Consider the following 19,909-nt stretch of genomic DNA (forward strand, 5'->3'; position numbering starts at 1 on the left):
TCATTACATTTTTATGCTTATTATTTCCTTCCCACCCAGTTTTGCTCATAATTGTTTTCAGCTTTGGGAAACTGACGATTTTTACAAGGTACCAATAATTTATATTACTGGTTGACAGGGCTGATGGCAAATGGGAAAGGAGGAACAAATGTACCAGGGTCCCAGATCAGAGTACCCCCCCAAACATAGGGTTACCATATTTTGTGCCTCCAAATGGAGGACACACCCCGGGGCCCCGGCCCCGCCCCCAGCCCCGCCCACACCCCCGCCCCAACTCCGCCCCCTCCCAAAGTCTCCGCCCCCTCCCCTGCTTCCCGCGAACATTTAATTCGCGGGAAGCCTGAAGCAGGTAAGGGGGGGGCGGGCGGGGGGAGGAGGCGCGGCCCAGGCTGGCCCCCCCCGGCGGCTCCAGCCTGGGTCGGCTCGGGCCCTGGGGTGCCAGCCCCGACCGACCACCCCCCGTGGGCCCGGCTCCCAGCCCCGCGGGCCCGGCTCCCGGCCCCGACCCCGGCTCCCAGCCCCGACCCCGACCCCGACCCCGGCTCCCGGCTCCCGGCCCCGGCTCCGGCTCCCAGCCCCGACCCCGACCCCGGCTCCCGGCTCCCAGCCCCAGCTCCCGGCTCCCAGCCCCGACCCCGGCTCCCGGCCCCGACCCCGGCTCCCGGCCCCGGCCCCGACCCCGGCTCCCGGCCCCGACCCCGACCCCGGCTCCCGGCTCCCGGCTCCCGGCTCCCAGCCCCGACCCCCGGCTCCCAGCCCCGACCCCGGCTCCCGGCTCCCAGTCCCGACCCCGGCTCCCGGCTCCCGGCTCCCGGCTCCCAGCCCCGACCCCGACCCCGGCTCCCGGCTCCCAGCCCCGACCCCGACCCCGGCTCCCGACCCCGGCTCCCAGCCCCGACCCCGGCTCCCGGCTCCCAGCCCCGACCCCGGCTCCCGGCTCCCGACCCCGACCCCGGCTCCCAGCCCCGACCCCGACCCCGGCTCCCGGCTCCCAGCCCCGTACCGCCCGGCTCCCCGACCCCGGCTCCCAGCCCCGACCCCGGCTCCTGGCTCCCAGCCCCGACCCCGGCTCCCAGCCCTGGCTCCCGGCTCCGACCCCCCGACCCGGCCCCGCGGGCCCGGCCCGGCCCCCCGACCCGGCCCCGCAGGCCCGGCCTGGCCCCCCGGCTCCCGGCCCGGACCCCGGCCCCGCGCCCAGCCCGGCCCGGCACCATGCCCCCGGCTCCGGACAAAGAGGCCCCGGCCGAGCCTCCCGATTTTCCCGGACATGCCCGGCTTTTGGGGATTTCCCCCCGGACGGGGATTTGAGCCCCCAAAAGCCGGACATGTCCGGGAAAATCCGGACGTATGGTAACCCTACCAAACATCTGTAACTGGGGTGAAATGGGACAAGGTGTGGCCCCAGCGAAAATGATGTACTAAGGCTTCAGATTTCTCTTAACAGGTCTGCTGTTTGGGACTATATTCTGTTTGCACACAGCAAATGAAATTAGTTCATGATCACTTTCATCTAGGTAACTGTTAGGATATAGATGTTCAAGCCTGTCTGGCCTATACTGTAAGAATGTAGGTGTATTCTTATCACTTAGCTAGTTATAGAGGTATAAAAGAAAGAATCAAAATCATTGTCTATCTGTGGAAGGGCCTTCTCTCACTGTGACAGGCTGAGGCCCTGTTTAGTCATATTGAAATAAGGCAATCTGGGGCTGTTAGGAAGGTGATCCAATCTATCACCTCCAGAGAAAGGAACATGTAAAAGGAAATTTAGTTTGATAGTTTTCTGTCTGGTAAGAACTCACTTACCAATAGACACAGCTGGAAAACCCTTATGTCTGTATAGATGTAGTTGTAAAACCCTTATGTCTGTATTGTTTTGTATGTTTATTTGCATGGTCTCTGTCTGGTTCTGTAATTGTTTCTGTCTGCTGTATAATTAATTTTGCTGGGTGTAAACTAATTAAGGTGGTGGGATATAACTGGTTAGCTAATCATGTTACAATATGTTAGGATTGGTTAGGTAAATTTTAGTAGAATGATTGGTTAAGGTATAGCTAAAGATATTACTATATAAATTAGGGGCAAACAGGAAGTAAGTTGGGATTTGAAAATAAGGAAAAAGGAACTTGGATTTAAGGTTGCTGGAAGTTCACCCCAATAAACATCGAATTGTTTGCACCTTCAGACTTTGGGTATTGTTGCTCTCTGTTCATGTGAGAAGGACCAGGGAAGTGTGAGAGTGAAGGAATAAGCTCTCTAACAGTAACTATCAATGTTTAACTCCTTGAGCCACTTATCTTTATCCATCAGAATGAGGTGTAATATAGAATTACCCAGGAGGGAGAGGGGGAGGGATAGGGAGGTGTTTAAGCTGCTATGTAAACTAGAAGGAGAATCACGCCATCTGTCAATGCATCACTGCACTGTTATATACTTTTTTCTGAAGGTTTATGTAAATTCTAAAGTAATCTGGAATCCTAATCTTGAGCCCAGTCTCCAGCTGATAACAGTGCTGAGAAGAGTGCATCATAAACCAAGTTATCCTCAGAAGAGTATTTTCTGCCCCCACAGTAGTTACAAAATTAAAGATCAAGGCCAAGATTTTAGAAAGTGGCAAGCCATTCTGGGCATCTCAATTTCTAAGAGACTAATGAGACACCTTTGAGACAGACATTGCAACCGCACGCAGAATCTTTGGGGGGACATATTATATAGTAGTAAGTTTAGGTATCACTGTGAGCCAGGGATGGTATGAATGATCGTTTTCTGCTCCTTTGGATAGGATTACCACAGCTACTTCAGGAACTAAAACAGGGTGGTGAATCACTCACATTACAAACACCTCCTGAGAGGTACCACACCCCAGGAAGGTTCTCATCTACTGGTTTAAATTGGATTTCCAGAGACTTGGCAAACAAAGAAAGGGCATGTGGTTGAAAAAGGCTGCGTCTAAACTGTCTCAGGGCCTTTTCTCTGATCCAGGAAATGGACAGAACCTTCTGGCTAAGGGGAGGGGCCCCAACACTTTAGGGGTGGTGGGAAAGCCTTTGATGTACTACGGCCTCATGAGACTGATGGGTGAGAACTTTTAAATTATTTTAAATTACCCGCTGAATAATATAGGCCAATAGTTCTAGGCTGAGGTTCATTCGTGACACGTTTATTATAACTATTCAATATTTGAAATTAAAAGGGGCTTGACAGGATCTATAGGTCACATGGCCCGTTTCTGACTTGATCTAAGTTATTCCAAGAATTTAGTAGAGTCCTAGATTCTAAGGCCAGAAGGGACCATTACGATCACTCATCATGACCCAAGCCAGAGACCCCTACCCCATGACTCCTGAAGGGGAAGGAATCATTCTCCCCTAGCATGTGAACACCAACTGGAGCGGGGAGCCTGGCAGTCCTGGAGACACAGCTCAAGAATGTCAATTTCACTCAGCATCCCAAATGCAAATGTTAAGCCATGTGACTAAGCGGCCTAGATGCAAAGTAAAGGTTTTAAAGCATCCTGTGAAAATGAAACTTTACATTGTTATCTGAAAACTCGCATCAGTTGAGCCATGGCTTCACAGGCTTTGGGGCATCCGGATAATGACGACCGTAAAGACCTGCTTTCGCCCCAACCTGAAGGCAGATGTTCAACAGCAGAGAGAAAAGATGGTGCTAATTCCACAGACATGGACTAGCTAACATTGTGGGAGGAATTTAGCATTGATCTAACTGAGCCAGTGCCAATCAGTAAACATAAAATTGGTGTGTGTGCGATTGTATGAGTTTCTGTGCATAGAAGCTTTGAGCACTCACTGAGAGAGCCTGTCATAGATGCCCCAGGCACAATGCAGCCATGACTGTGTGAGCTGGACTTGAAAAGATGTGAACCCTAAAATTGGATGAACATTTGGGTTTTAATTTAGACACGTTTAACTGAGTCACGTTTAACTAATTCATATTAATTTTTATTTTTACTAATAGTGGATTTAACAAGACTTTTACTGGATTACTTTGAGTCACAAACAATTGTGGTTTCTTTATTTTAATTGGGGGACCTTTTTTGAATGCATAGTTCCTGGTCCAGGTTCTGGTGCATGTGTCCAGGAACCATAGGTTCAATTTACTATGGGGTATTGGACAGTATTCCACAATAACTGTTAGTATTGTTTTTGTTTTAACAGGCTTGTTCCATTGATATGCTAATTGTGGATAGCTCGAACTTTAGGTGGTATTTTTATAGGGACCTTTTATTTTAATCCCTATTTCCCAGTTGTTTGATATTCCTGCGGTGTGATAAGGTAAGCCTTAAGTTCCACTTTTTTTTTCTAGGAATACACATTGGTATTTTTTAAGGGGTTTAAGATATGGCTAGTGTTTTGATTACACTATTTTATGAGGATTACCGGATCACAGGTAGGAATCCCTGATTTGTTGGCGGGGAATGAATTATTCCTTAAATATTGGCTTATAAGAAGGGCTGCATCTTCTCCCATGATCTCTCTAATTATCTGGGCACTAAAAGTTCCCAGAAGCAGGTAAAGCCAGACCTTACACTGGAGTCTCATTTTCTGTGGATTAAAATTGTGGTGGTTAAGCAGCGCCTCCAGTTCCAGGAAGTCCTTTTCTGCAGTTTAACTTGTGAAACATGTACCCATTTCAATTTTCCATCTTTTTCAATGCGGTATACCAATGGGCTAAGGTGGTCCACTAGGGAGTAAGGGCCTATCCATTTTGATTCCAGAGAGTGACCCCTTTTTCCCATTCTAAGGTACATGACTTGGTCCCCTGTTTCCCACAAGGCTGCCTTTGTGGGCCTTTGGTTCTGAATTTTGTTGTTCATGTGTTCGATGGCCTGATTAACCCTATCCTGGAGGGTGGTTTTATCTTCTTGTAACTGTTTGAGCCATTGAAAATAATCATACTGGGTTATATAAGAGCTCTCTTCTTGACCCTGCACCAGGTAACTAGGATCAATCATTAGGCGCATTGGATGTCCAAACAGAATATGAAAGGGTTGGATTTTTGTTCTTAGTCTATTACTGGTGCAGATGGCAGCCAAAATCAAAGGCTGTTTATTTGGCCAGTCTTTTCCTGTGTAATTTACTACGTTCTGGAGCGCTTCCTTAATAGTGCGGTTCGTGCGCTTTACTTGGCCTGAGGACTGAGGCTGGTATGGTATATGGAGCTCTTGTTTAATTCCCAAGGCTTGTATCATTGTTGTAAAGATCTCTCTTACAAAGGCTCCCCCATTGTCAGAATCTATTATTTCGGGGGTGCCATATCTGCACACTACCTCATTAAAGAACTTTTTGGCTACCACCCTGGTGCTGTTATTTTTAGTGGGAAATGCCTCCACCCATCCTGAAAAGGGATAAGTTGTCACCAATAAATACTGGTGTGACAATGTATCCCATAATGCTTTATGGGAATATGACATAACTGGAATATGTTTTATGCTACATGTGCCATGTAACATATCTCTGTAAAGGTTATGCTCTACTGGATCTATTCATCTTATTTGTACACATATATCATTTTTGTATTTGAAGTTATGAATATTGGCTGTATACTTGCTTGATTTCTAAGGCTTTGTAAGGCATTTAGTCAGCTTCTTTAGAAAGGAATTTGCAAAGTTAAGTGCCCAATCAAGAAAGCACTTAAGGAACAATGGATCTTGGAATGCTCCAATCCACATAAGAAGTCTACTTGAGAACGTTCAAGGTAGCATGTGAACAATGGCTGCTACCTGTAGTTCTGAGTCACACATGGACATGAGCCTTGCCCATGTGACTCCAAAACTCTATCTTGGAGTTGGACTTTGCATAGGAGAGAGGAGAGGGACTCCACCAACAAAAAAAGTCTATTTAAATCCGTGGGAGACCTCTCCATTTTGTCTTCAGCTGGCTAAAGAGAGAGCCTCTCCACCCCCAAGGATACCTGAAAGAAACTGGAACAAAGGACAATAACCACAGGGGGTGTGAGTGATTGCTGGACCCGGACTAGAAGGAGACTTGTCTGTAAAAAGGAAGCTTACTGGTGAGGTTTTTTATCTGTACTCAATTGTATTACTGCATTAAACTTAGATTTGAGTGTTTTATTTTATTTTACTTGGTAATTCACTTAGTAACAATTCTGTTACTACTTGGAATCACTTAAATCCTACTTTCTGTATTTAATAAAATCACTTTTTACTTATTATTTAACCCAAAGTATGTATTAATACCTGGGGGGGGCAAACAGCTGTGCATATCTCTCTATCAGTGTTATAGAGGGTGAATAATTTATGAGTTTACCCTGTATAAGCTTTATACAGGGTAAAACGGATTTATTTGGGTTTAGACCCCATTGGGAGTTGGGCATCTGAGTGTTAAAGACAAGAACACTTCTGTTAGCTGCTTTCAGATAAGTCTACAGCTGTTAGGGGACGTGATTCAGACTTGGGTCTGGGTTTGCAGCAGGCTAGCGGGTCTGGCTCAAACCAGGCAGGGCACTGAAGTCCTAAGCTGCCAGGGCAGGAAAGCAGGGGCAGAAGTATTCTTGGAACATCAAGTGGCAGCTCCCAGAGGGTTTCTGCGATCCAACCCATCACAACTGGAATCCTTTCTTACTCTTTGGTAATTTATTACTAAAATCAATTTGAACCCTGTGCCATGGCCCAAGCCTTCATTGGTGCATCATGGGTTGCCAATGCAGAGGACGAGTCTTGTCTCATACAATTTCTCACCCATGTTTTAGCATCATTCTCCATACACTCCCATTCTGCTACTTGCTTTAACCTTTTTGAAGTCCCTTCCACTCCTTTATGCATAAACTCCTGGGTTACTTTAAGTAACTCCTGTCTCTCTATTTTTTCTGAAATTCGGTTAGAGCGGTCTGTAGTGCCATCTGTCGGCTCAGATGTGTCAGCACAGACACCCCTTTTCTGATTTCTAGTTACAACTGCTATGTCATGCTGTTGCGCTATTGTATCTACCCGATTATTCCGGGTGGCCTCGATTACCCGTTCCTTTACTGTGTGCCTTTACATGTCACACCTTTAACTGTTTAGGGTTCCGTGTTACCCACTGGTAAATCCATTTCCATTCCTTTGAATATGCAATATCCTTTTCATCTGCTGCTTTTCACCCATTCCTATACCAATCATGTATCCAAATTTGTATCCCCTTTACACAAAAATCACTGTCAGCATAAATATACATGGGCCGTGGGGAATTTTCATATTGCCTTAAAACCTGATAAATTGCATGGCACTCAGCATGCTGGGCGGATCTAGACATCCCTGAATGATTTCCTCCTTTAAATTAATGGCAGCGTATTTTACACATCTTTTCCCTTTTACTACCATTGCACTCCCGTCAGTGAGTGCTTTTTTTGACCTACGGTAGCTAATTCTTCCAGTGGGGGTGCCTCTACCAAGGCAATTCTTTGCTCCAGAGTGACCTCTGGACATTCATGTCGGTTTCCTTTTTTAATCAGGACATGTGTTAGCAAGTCCAGCTTGGACACCGTTTCTGTAGTCACCCCTCTGTTGACTAAGATAAGCGTCCATTGAGCCATTTGGGTGTTTGAGACTTTACCGCCCATCAATCTCCCTGTCAAAATGTACTTGAGGGGAGTGTGGGTGCTTTGGATAGTAATAGGGGCTGTTCCTGTGAGTGGCTCAAAAGATTGTACTGCCCAGACGGCTGCTAGGCGCTCACATTCACAGGGATCAAAATTTATTTCTGCTCCTTGTATTTTCCTAGATTCATATGCTACTGGCACTAGCTTTCCCTCTTCAATATTTTGTAATAGTGTGGCAGCCAAGGCCATGTTATTGACTGCCAAATGAATAACAAAAGGCTGATTCATCAGGGAAATGCAGGGCTGGGGCTGAGAGAGCCTTCTGTTTTAAAAGTTCAAAGCAGAGTCCTGCTCTTTTCCCCCTTCCCATTCTGTCTTTATTTTTTAGTTTCCACAATGGGTGAGTTATTTCAGCATATTTATAAATGTGTGATCTGAGAAAATTGAATCCTCCTAGCAGTATTCTTAAAGAGTGGGCGTTGCTAGGGGCCGGCATTTTTATTAGTGCCCTTACCTGTCTCCCTTCTTGGCCAACAACTATGCCCAGGTATATAGCCTGAGGTAGCACCAACTGAGCCTTGGCTAAAGCTACTTGGAACCCTATTTCCTGAATTCATGCCAAAACTTTTTTGTTAGTGTTTGAGTTTGTGCCTCAGTTTCCCCAAATATCAAAATGTTATCTACATATGAAAACACAAAAGATCTTTCTTGTGGACTCAACTGGTCTAACATATCCACAGCATGCCCATGGGCAATAGCCAGGCTGTTGTGATATCCCTGAGGTAACCAACAAAAGGTCCATTGTTGCTCTTTTATTGTAAAGGCAAACCGATCTTGTGAGTCCGGATGTAGGGGTGTGACAAAGAAACAGTTGGCCAAATGAATAACTGAGAAATACTTAGATGTGGCTTGCACTTTTTGTATGATCTGTGTCATATCAGCCACAATAGAGGCCATAGGAATGGTGCCACTGCCCTTATTGATTCTTCTATAATCAATTGTTAGACACCAGGATTGGCTGTCTGCCTTTAGCACTGGCCACACAGAGGACTTAAAGGGTGAATTTGTTTTTCGAATGACCCCTTGTTGCTTTAATTCCTGGATGGTTTGCACCAGTTGGGCCTCTGCCACTCTCAGGTACAAGTATTGTTTTTGGGGCGGCACAAATTCCCCAACAATCTTAACACAAGCATTAATTTTACCGCAATCTGTTTTCTTTTGAGTCCATGCCGAGGGGAATTTCAAGCGCCAAATTTCAACCTGTTGGGCTGTAAGTGCGGCTACTGGTCTCTCTCCCTCTTTTGTTAACAGAACACCCTGCCCAATTTTTCCTGAATGGGGAGGGGGAATTTCTAACTTCCAAAGGGTACCTCTAGGCATATCAAATACCACATTGTTTTTGAACAGTCGGATCCCAGAATAATTTCATCAACCATATCGGGAGTGTGGATTAAATCCCCTAATGTCTTAAATCCTTGTACCAAAAAGTGGACTTGGGTCCATTCCCACCCGAGACTAGGTTTCCCTTGAAAGGATTTCAAAGCTACTTGGTTTTTTTTGTTTGTTTGTTTTTGTTTTTTGCTTTTGGGGCTGTTTTGGACCCTGGTGGCGAATATTTTCCATCAGTTTCTCCTTCAGATACACCACGTTTCTCATGCAGTGTGGCATTCTCCTCTCGGCAGCTAACCAAGCGGAGAAATGCCTCATTGCAAGCATCCCACTATAGCCAAATTGCAGCCGAGTCCATTTTTATCAGAATCGATGCCCTGCAGACCAAAAGATATTTTGCCAATCTATTTTCTAAATCAACTATAGTATGTACATCAGCTAATGCTTGTCCAGTCCATGGGCTGTGCCCAAACTTTTGTAACATTTTCTTAAAAGGAGTAGATTCCTGTACAAATGGTAATTTTTTCTGATCTTCTTGAGTGTTGTCCTTAGGGGACTCTTTTCGCCTGAACATATTTTCTTTATGAATCTCTTTTACCCTTATGACTTTTCCGTACCCACACTTGTGCTGGGACTTACACAACACAAAAAGACTATATCCACTAAAAACCCTGACAAATAGCTAGACCCATCCACAAACCAAATTTGTGCATTTTTCTCCTGGGCTTTCTGTAGGGTGAATCCTGATTTCACTGGCCACTCCACCTTGTTCTACTCTGGGAGAGAACACTCACGCTCTTGTCCTTGCACTACAAGGCCATATGGTGCAGGGGATAGAACCTTTCCCTTTTCTACAGTTATCCCTCGATTTACAAGGGCCACAGTCCATTGTGCCAACCTAGGATTAGATACCTGCCCTTCCTGCGCTTTTCCTGATATTATGTATCTCAATGGGGAATGTATTGTTTGTAGTATGACTTTGGATCCTCCAATGATATATTCCCAATGCTGCAAGGCCCACACTAAGGCCAAACTCTTTCTCAAAGGGGGTAAAATTTTGCTCCCTATAATTAAGTGTTTTGGACCCATAAGCCACAAGTTGTAACTTCCCCATGCTTTGTTTCTGCAGTAGCGCTGCTCCCAGTGCTATATCAGTACTAGTCAATTGCAGGATAAATGGTTCTCCCACCTTCGGGTATGCTAGGGCCGGGGCCTGAGCCAGAGCCTGTTTCAGGGTCAGCAATGCCTTTGTTTGATCAAGCCCTCACTCCTTCCCTTTCTTTAGGAGAAAGCACAGTGGGCGACTCTTGTCCGCAGGCATTTCAATGAAATCCCTCAAAGTTCAGGGTTCCCAAAAGGGCTCCTAAGGATGCTACATCAGTAGGGGTGGGAAGTTTTCCAATCAGTTCAACCCATTGTGCATCTGTGGTTCATCCTTCCTTTCCCAATATGAACCCTAAATATTTTATCTCTTGCTGTACCAGCTGGGCCTTGGCTCTACTAGCTTTAAATCTAGTATCCTGAATGATTTGCAACACATGCTCAGTGATTCTACCAACCTCCTCTCTATTGTCCCCTTGCACCAATCTATCATCAGCATAGGAAATTACTTTCTTTTGGTCTTCAGGTGTCAATTTTCCCCACATCTTGACCACATGGGAGTGACAAATTGCGGGGGCATTATGAAACCCCCGGGGGACCCTTGTAAAACAGAACTGTTGTCCCCTGGAAGTGAAACCAAATTTGTACCAAGGCTCAGGGTGTAAGGAAATGGCAAAGAAAGCATTTGCCAAGACTATTACTGAGAACCACTGTGCTCCTGCTGCTACTGCAGCAACTACTTCTTGGCACTTGGCCACTCCCAGGACAGTGGCAGGGGTTACTGCGTTTAATGCTCTAAAATCCACTCTCATTCTCCAGGTCTTCCCATCCCCTTTTAGTACAGGCCAAATCGGGGCATTATTAGTACTAGCCATTTGCACAATAACATCATGTCCTAAAAATATTTTAATGGTAGAATTTATTCCTTCCTCTGCTTCTAACAGATACTTGTATTGGCGCTGTGGATGGGGGTCAGGTCCTCGGATTAAAAACTCTGCGTCAATTTTTCCACATTCTAATTTCTTTTTGGCCCATACCCTGGGAAACTTTTCCACACATAGGTCCCCTTCTTCTGCTTGCCCACCTTCTGGGGCCTTTATGGCCGCACACCTATGTATAGCATTAATGAAGGGGGTGGATGTTTCTGCTGGCTCTTCACTATTTGCCCATAGGAACCTGTTGGCTAAATCCACAATGAGCCCCCCACCATTAAGGTAAGGCATGCCCAATATTCCATGCTCCTTATCCACGTCTCCAGTTTGATCCCGCTTCTGAATACAATAATCTACCCATGATTCCCAATTTCTTTCACGGGTCAGGATCGGTCTCATGATAAATGCTTCCACTGTCTTCCCTGTGTATGATACTAGTTGTGTTGAATTTTTTGTTCCCACAGTGTCCTTGGGAAGCCACTGCTCTCCAAGCACACATACTGAAACACTGATGTCAATTAACATAGCGGGGCATATTTGTTTCCCTAATCTCTGGTTCCCCGCTGCCCCAGAGGGGACGAGCCCCTCCGGATGCCAAAGTGGGTGGAGCCAGTGGAGCTTGCACCCGCCCCCTCAGAGGTAAGGACGCAGGACAGGAAGTACAAAAGCCCAACCCCAGAGCTCACTAGAGGTCCCACCGCCGAAGAAGCCAGACGCCTGTGGCCTAGCTCCTGGTTGGGAGACTCCTGCAGTTTGCGGCCAACCTGCGGACCGGCCAGACACTGACCAGACCCCGGGGAAGCTGTTAAGCCTGCCTGTGGCAAGTTACCCAGAGGAGCTGCCAAGCCTACCGCTCATCGGGTACCCAGAGGAGCCCATGGTGCTGGATTCCATGGAAGACACCGTCCAGATGCAGGTACCTCTAGAGGGGGAGATAGGAAGTAGCCGGGGGCAGCCGATCCCAGTCTGGCTGCAGCACTGCCAGAGCCTATGACAGTGTGTTGCGGCCAGGATCCCCACTGACGAAGCAGCGGATCTTCTGCCGCTGCTAGGGCCCCGGGCTGGGACGCAGTGGAGTGGGTGGGCCTGCGTCCCCCCTGCCACCCAGCTTGTGGGTGGCCATCTCCCCCTCTCCCAGGTCCTTCGGAACCAGGACCTGGGCCTCCTAAACTTATTTGTCTGCTCCGCCCCTGCCTGAGGACCTGAGCTACTGACTGTTTGTTGCCCTGCTCTGATCCAGGGCCTGGGCCTGCTAATATTGAACCATTTGCTCCGCCCCTGCCTGAGGGCCTGAGCTGCTGACTGTTTGCTGCACAGCCAGGCTAATTCCCCGACTCACCTGACCTAAGTAGCGAGGCAGCCTGGTTCCCCACCGCCCTGGAGGGGGACGAGCCCCAGCCAAACCCCCTACACTTCCCCATTCAGGTTTTCTACTTTCTGTTTCTGTTGTTCACACTCTCCTGCTTTTGCCTGTAGAGCCGCTGCATTCTGTAACGCTGAAGCCACACTGGCGCACTGAGATGCCTTATCCTGAGCCAAATTATCCTTAACTATATCCCACACCAATTTGTAATCCTCCAGTTGCCTTTCCTGGAGTACTACCAGGCTGGAGAGATTAGTGACAGCTTTCCATAATGCCCAACCAGCGGCTGCTTTCATAGCCTTTTTCTTTGGTTTTAGCTTCATGCACTTACAGAAAGCTTCAAAACCCTTACAGGTGGAGTCAAGGGCATCCTTCCCCTGGAAAGAATCTTGTTCCCATGGGAATGGACCCCATTGGGCTGCCCATTTAGCAAGGAGGGTGGTTCCTCAACTAACCCCCACCCCTCCTGGGTCCTTTTCTTTATTCTCTCCTGAGTCCTTTTCTTTATTCCCTCCTGAAGCTAGAGTGTTCATTCTGTCAAGCAGGTAGCAGCCCTTTTTGACAAAATGGCACCTGTGTTCTGCTGTTATTACCTTTGTACGACTATTCACTGTGTGAAGCTCGATTGATTCGGTCCAAACGACCTTACACTGCCCGCATTCTCTCCACCAATTCGTTACCTGCACACATTAGGGTACCCCACCTTTTCCCAGTTCATAGGGTTCCAGGCATAACCCGGTTAATTTAGGCACCCCCACCTTTTCCCAGTCCGTAGGACTCCAGGAGAAAAGCACCAACCCTTACCCAATCCGTAAGGCTCAGGGCCACCCGTACCCAATTCGTAGGGCTCAGGGTGCAACTAATCTGGTCAATTTAAGTACCCACACCCTTTCCCAATACATAGGGCTCCAGGTGCATACTACTTCTGCAGGTGTGCAGGACCTTTTACCAGTGAAAGAGTCTGACACAGTAATATCCTATTTATTAACAATTACCAAGCAGAATACACATTAACCATACAATGCCATGCTCACCAATCCTGATCAGGCAGATGGACTTTCCCTGTTGGCCAGGCAAGGTTGGTCTCGTCTGGGTCCTAGTTGCTGCACATCACAGTCGTGCAGAGGATTATTAATAGCTCTGATCTTAGGCTGAGTCTTGGGGGTGAGATCTTCTTCTTCCTGGTCTTTCCTTCTTCTTATTCTTCTCTTCCCAGCTGGTCTCCTTCTTGGACCCCAGTGTATATAGTGAAAATTGAGTCTTGCTTAGCTATACCTTAGCCAATCATTTTACTGAAATCTATCTAACCAATCCTAATATTGTAACATAATACTCTAACCAATTATACCCCACTACCCTAATTAACTTACACCTAGCAAAATTAATTATACAGCAGACAGAAACAATGAAAGAACCAGACAGAGAGCATACAGATAATCAATAGGGAAGTGGGGACCATAATGACAAGACAATAGGGAAATGAGGATTTCACAATCACAACTCTTGATAAGTGATTTCTGGACAGACAGGATGCTGTCAAAGTAAGTTTTCTTTAACCATCTTAAGATCTGTTTCTTTATCTGGTGATAGTGGGTGTTATTAGGACGGGGTCTCCTTCTTAACAGCCTGAGATGACATTGTTTTAATGTAATTTAGATGGAATGTGAGGATGTGACTTCCTGCTTCTCAGCTAATGGCTGCTGCTTGGCTGCTCTTTTAATCTGTCTGCAGACAAAGGCCTTAGGCTTTAGGCCTTACAATATGGCTGCAGACAAAGGCCTTATCCTTACAGTACCCCTACTATTCCTTCCCCAGTTTCCTCCCCTGGGCCCCCTCCTAAGACACATTCCTCTCTGCTCCTTAGGAAGGGTTCTATCTCTTGTTCAGCTGCAAAACTCTGCCAGCTAACAACTGGGACAGTTTCCTTAATAACTGACCACACCTCTACTGCCCCTGCACCTGAGGGCATGTTGCCTTCTGCTGGAAAGGAGCTAGTCTCAACCCCTCCCATACTTGGAAGCACCCTGCTTCCCTGTGTTACAGAGTCACAAAATCCTCACCCACCTCAGTGGTTTCTGAGATTCCCTGCCCCTTCCCTGGGCTCTCCTCTGGGATACACTGCTCTATGCTCCCTAGAGCTGGGTTTGTCTCTGGTTCAGCTGCAACCTGCTGGCAGCTAAGAACCCGGACACTTCTCTCCCTGGCAGGCATAACACCCCCATCTCTTCCTGAAGTGGTGTTGCCTCCAGCTGCCGTGCAGGAGTTGGTCTCAACCACTCTCCCACCTGGAAGCACATGGCTCCCCCCTGCTGTTGAAGAATCAAGGAGATGCTCTCTCCCATTCTCTCAGCAGTTCCTGAGACCTAACCTTTCCCTCGGGGGTCCCAGAATAAAATCACCTCCTGCTGCAGGCAAATACTTTAACCTGAGCTACACGGAAAAAGGAGCAGGTCGAATAGGGGTGTTCTATTACCCCTACAGTCAAAACACTTTCCAAACCTTCACAAACCACATGGATTTTAGCTAGTGGTACAAGGAATCTGCTTTTGCCCACCCCCACAATCTCTGCCATTTGGCCAGGTAGCGTACTGCCCTTTGGGACCACACTCTGCTTAACCAGAGAGATCTGGGCCCCTGTATCCCTCTGCCCCAAGTATTCCCTTCCATCAATTTGGACAGCCTTAACATGCTCCATATCTGGTTCTGCAGAAGCTAACCTCACAGAACCAATATGATAGGTTTCAATTGCCTGAGGGGTTCTGTGTTGAGGACAGCAGCACTAACATGAGCTATTGGTTGCCTGCTTCCTCCTAGCACAGGGCATTTATTCCTCAGGTGATCAGTGGAATTACACTGCTAGCACCTTTTGGGCTCTTCTGCTTTTACAGGAGATTTGGGATGAGAGTTACCAGTAGAGGAATGTTTTGGGGTAAGAGAATGTTTAGACTCCCAGCCCCCTTCTCTCTTTCCAGGGGCAAAATGGGATCCTCCCTTCCCACCAGTTTTAAACCCCTCTTTCTGTGGCCTGCCCTTAATAGATGCCTGATTCTGTTCAAAGGCATCAGCTAAAACAGCCACCTCATCCACAGACTTTACATCTTTGTCCCATAGTGTTTACTTTGGCCTTACATATGCTTAAGAAATGCTCTTGAGCAACAAGATCAAGCATTCGTTCAAAACTTGCCACCTCTTTACCCTCACCCATTTCCCCAACAAATCTTTCATTTTGTTTACATATTCCCCATTACTCATACCAATATCCCTCTTAAGAGTCCTAAATTTAACTCTATATGTTTCAGGGGTAATCTGAAAACTTCGTAAAACAGTATCTTTAAATTTACAATAGTCTAAAGCATCTTCAATTGGCATTCTATTTAATAGAGTTTGAGGTTTTACCAGTTAATTTCGCAGTCAGGGTAGGAACTCTCTTAACATCAGGGATTTCATGTAGTACACACAGCCTTTCGAAGACAGTCAGATATTCAGCAATATCATCCTCTTCACTGTACGCAGGACATAAGTGTTCCCATTTGTGGATTTTTGGAGTGATGGGAGTCGCTGGGGTCAGGGGTGTCTGGTTCTGCTTCTCTAGCAGGTCCAGTTGGTGTTTTCGCTCTTTCTTTTTCTTTCTCTCTCTCTCTCTTTTTTTTTTCTTTACTCTCTCTCTTTTTCTATTATCTCCAGTTCTTTCAGCTGTAATAATCTCTGGTGTTCCCTCTCCTTCTGTGCAACCTGTAGCCTAAAAAGCTCCAACTTTGCAACCGCTTCACTGCTTTCACTCATTTTCCTGCTTTCCTGTTCTTATTTCCCTTTCCCGAAATAAGCAAACAGAAAATAACAAAACCGTGACCTCCCCCTGACTGTTGTTAGCCACTGCCCTTAAGACTCATTAAAAATCACAAATATCAGTGGTTAAAGTGTGAATTCCACTTCGGGTAAAAAGTTGCACATACACCCTGCTTGCTGCGCCACTGTGATGTTCCCCTCTGGAGTTATCTGGACCGGTGATCTGCTAGGTCACTCCAAGCCTCGACTCTGGGAGCCAGCCTTACCCTGCTCTGCTGTGAGAACCGCCACTCCTGGGCTGTTCACACACAGCCTCTGGCATGTAAGCTACTCCTTGGACTGTGCAACCGAATGACACTAGCCAATATCTCCGGTCCCAGACACAACCCTACGAACCTCCATCATGCAGTGTCCAGTTATGCCCACTGGATGCTGCAACCTTATATGAGTTTGTCAATTTAACAAAGAAATTGATATGTACCAGGCTTGTTATCCCAAGGGGAGTCTCTGACACGCTTTAAACCGAACTCACTGATTCAAGTAGAATAAACAAACAAATTTATTAACTTTGATCAGCACTTCAGTCACTTGGTGTTGAGGTGTAAGTGGAAGAGAGAGGAAGAGCATGGCAAATGTTTCTCCCTTTCATCATGTCCTTTCTTCTCTCTTGGCTTTGCATCCCCCCTTCAGAGTCAGGTGATCATTACCTCACCGCAGTCCCAAACTGACCAGAGGAAGGGGGGTGACTCACTGGAGAGTCCAACAGATCCTTTGTTGTTGCCTAGGCCAGTATGCTTTGTTCCTGTGATGTTGGGCTGGGTTTGTCCCATACATGCCCTGATGAGGTGTGAACTGCCCCTCCACTTTAAGCCATGAGGACACATTTTCAGCCTCATAACTATATACATGAAATTACAACCTATAACATTACTATAACAACAATGTTCAGTACATCATGAGCCTTGTGAAGACACCCGACATGACAAACTTTGCATTAGATACCACACAATCATACTATAAGGGTGCTGGATGTTCCACCGAGGAACAGAATGTCACTCTCTGCCTTTCCTCCCACACCCCAGGGCCTGCTATGTCCCTTGGAGTCTGGCTTCTCCGCTCTGCCCTGGTTTTGCTCCTGCTGGTGTCTTCCCCAATCATCACCTGCATCCTGAAGAAAGGAGCCCCCACCCTCCCTGAGCCCCTGAGAACTGGCAATGGCAGCAAGGGGCAGCCTGGAGAGGACCCAGCAACGGGAGAGGAGTCGGTTATTGTCAAGGCTGTATCCCCACTTTGAACTTTAGGGTACAAAATGTGGGGGCCTGCATGAAGACTTCTAAGCTTAATTACCAGCTTAGTTCTGGTCCGCTACCACCATTCTCAAAAACTAATTCCCTTCCCTGGGTAGCCTTGAGAAACCTTTCACCAATTCCCTGGTGAATACAGATCCAAACCCCTTGGATCTTAAAACAAGGAGAAATTAACCATTTCCCTCCTTCCTCCCACCAACTCCTGGTGAATACAGATCCAACCCCCTTGGATCTAAAAACAAGGAAAAAATCAATCAGGTTCTTAAAAAGAAGGCTTTTAATTAAAGAAAAAGGTAAAAATCATCTCTGTAAAATCAGTATGGAAATTAACCTTACAGGGTAATCAAACTTAAAGAGCTCAGAGGACCCCCCTCTAGTTTTAGGTTTAAAGTATAGCAAACAAAGATAAACACTCTAGTAAAAGGTACATTTACAAGTTGAGAAAACAAAGTAAAACTAAGACGCCTTGCCTGGCTATTTACTTACAAGTTTGAAATAGGAGAGACTTGTTTAGAAAGATGTGGAGAACCTGGATTGAGAGCGAACACCCTCCCAAACAAAGAACACAAACAAAAGCCTTCCCTCCCAACCCCCCCCCCCCCCCCAAGATTTGAAAGTATCTTGTCCCCTTATTGGTCCTTTAGGTCAGATGCCAGCCAGGTTACCTGAGCTTCTTAACCCTTTACAGGGAAAAGGATTTTGGAGTCTTTGGCCAGGAGGGATTTTATAGTACTGTACACAGGACAGCTGTTACACCCTTCCCTTTATAGTTATGACAGTTATATATGCCAGTGAGTAACTGTCATTTATGGGTGGGTGGTTCTGCTCAGACATTCAGCTGGGTAATTCCAGCAGCAATGTCTCTGGTCAGCCTGAAAGCATAGGTCTGAGTCCATGCCCCAGAGTCAAGGACACAAACAAACTTTGGACATCTTTCATTATTTGTATCCAGAAAAACGTTCCACTTCCTTGAAATTGCAGGGGGGAAATCCCACCTCTAACTGATAATTGGCCTCTAAATTGTGAAATCCCAGAATCATGTAGAACTACAAGGATGGGCCAAAATCATCCTCAGAGTAGGATACCGTTTGTGACCTAAATCATGGGTAGATTGTCTATCTGTGAGCAGGAGGAGATTTCTCATGATCTATCACTCAAAGGCAGCTTGAGCCATTCACTTCAGACTTTGCAAAATCCCTTAGAGGTGAATCTGCACATTGGCTGGACTCACTGATTTTTCCAGGCAAAGCAATGGGCTGAGGGCATGAGATGTACAGTTACATGGAAGCAGGATGCCTGGATTGCAGCATGGTTTAGCTGTGAGGAGGGGGTTTTGGAATCTAAAACCAGACCTTAAATCTCCCTTGGCCCAGAGCAGAGACCGGACAGTTTAAAATCTGGCCTGTTTGAATCTGGGTCTACTTTTGTGGCTCTGGCCTGTCGCTCTCCGAGAGCCACTGTCAAACTGTCCCACCTCTGGGAATCAGAAATGATGCTTCCGAAGTCCCTGCTGTAGCTGTAGGATTTGTCCAGTATTTTCAGAGCTGAGATTCCTCTGCCATCCAGATGCCTCCCTGTGCCATAGGGCAGAGTGTGCTCCGCAGCTGCTGAGATGTCTGGGGGAATTATCGGAGGAAGCGGTTAGAGGGTGAGCAGAGCTCTGTGCCTCTGCGGAGGATTGCCAGGAGGATTATCGCTGTAATGATTTAGTTCATTCCATGGTGTCCTTGGCTCAGCTCCATTTCTTTCTCAGTCTCTATCCTCACCCCCCCCTTCACATTGTTTCATTCACAGATGTCCCAAGTCTTTTGGGCATCCAGCGACCTCAGCGAGAGATGTACTGACTAGGAGGACGCCAGCAACACTGGGCTGCGGGGGAGGCTGGCCTGGATTGGGAAGATGGCAGCTTCACCTCCTAGTTCCAAACATTCCACCCACCCTGGGCTCTTGCACTAGTGCGTGCGAGGGGCACATCCCACATTGCTGCTTCTACCCCCAGCAAGGGGAGGGCCATGCTTGCAGCATATGTCCTGACAGGCCTTTAATGGCAGGGCACGTTCTGAACAGGACAACGAGCTCATTGTTAATAAATGCAGGAAACACCTGGAACAGCATCTTTTATGAGCTGTGTTGCCTCTTTGTGGTATGGTTGTGAGCTGGCCTGTGTGCAACTCGCGGAGACACTCAGGGCCTTAAACCCAACCCTGGGAGTTGCTCTTCCTTTAGCTCAGGGAGTTGGGCTGTGATCCTGGGCCAGGCTGCTCTGACTTCTGGTTGTCCTGGCCCAATGAAGGCAGAGCAGTGCTGGGGTCCCATCGGAGGTGCCTGTTGGCATACTTCTTAGCTCTCTCATGCATCCCAGCAATCGGACTGTGGCAAGGGAAGGGAGCAAGCCATCGGGCATCTGGAGCTGTGCTAGAACTGAAGGGTCACCTAGAACGGTTTTTAACCGTAACCACCATTAAATGCTGTTG

General features: G+C 47.1%; 1 long non-coding RNA gene across 1 annotated transcript; it reads left to right on the forward strand.

Moving 5' to 3' along the window:
* The first annotated feature begins 5,814 nt into the window (after positions 1 to 5,814).
* Positions 5,815 to 19,549, forward strand: LOC135976330 (uncharacterized). Its single transcript, XR_010593485.1, has 3 exons — positions 5,815 to 6,030; positions 11,444 to 11,895; positions 17,211 to 19,549. It is a non-coding gene; the product is annotated as an uncharacterized LOC135976330 (long non-coding RNA).
* The last annotated feature ends 360 nt before the right edge of the window (positions 19,550 to 19,909 follow it).

This window comes from Chrysemys picta, chromosome 17 (genome assembly GCF_011386835.1).
Source record: "Chrysemys picta bellii isolate R12L10 chromosome 17, ASM1138683v2, whole genome shotgun sequence".
NCBI classification, from domain to species: domain Eukaryota; kingdom Metazoa; phylum Chordata; order Testudines; family Emydidae; genus Chrysemys; species Chrysemys picta.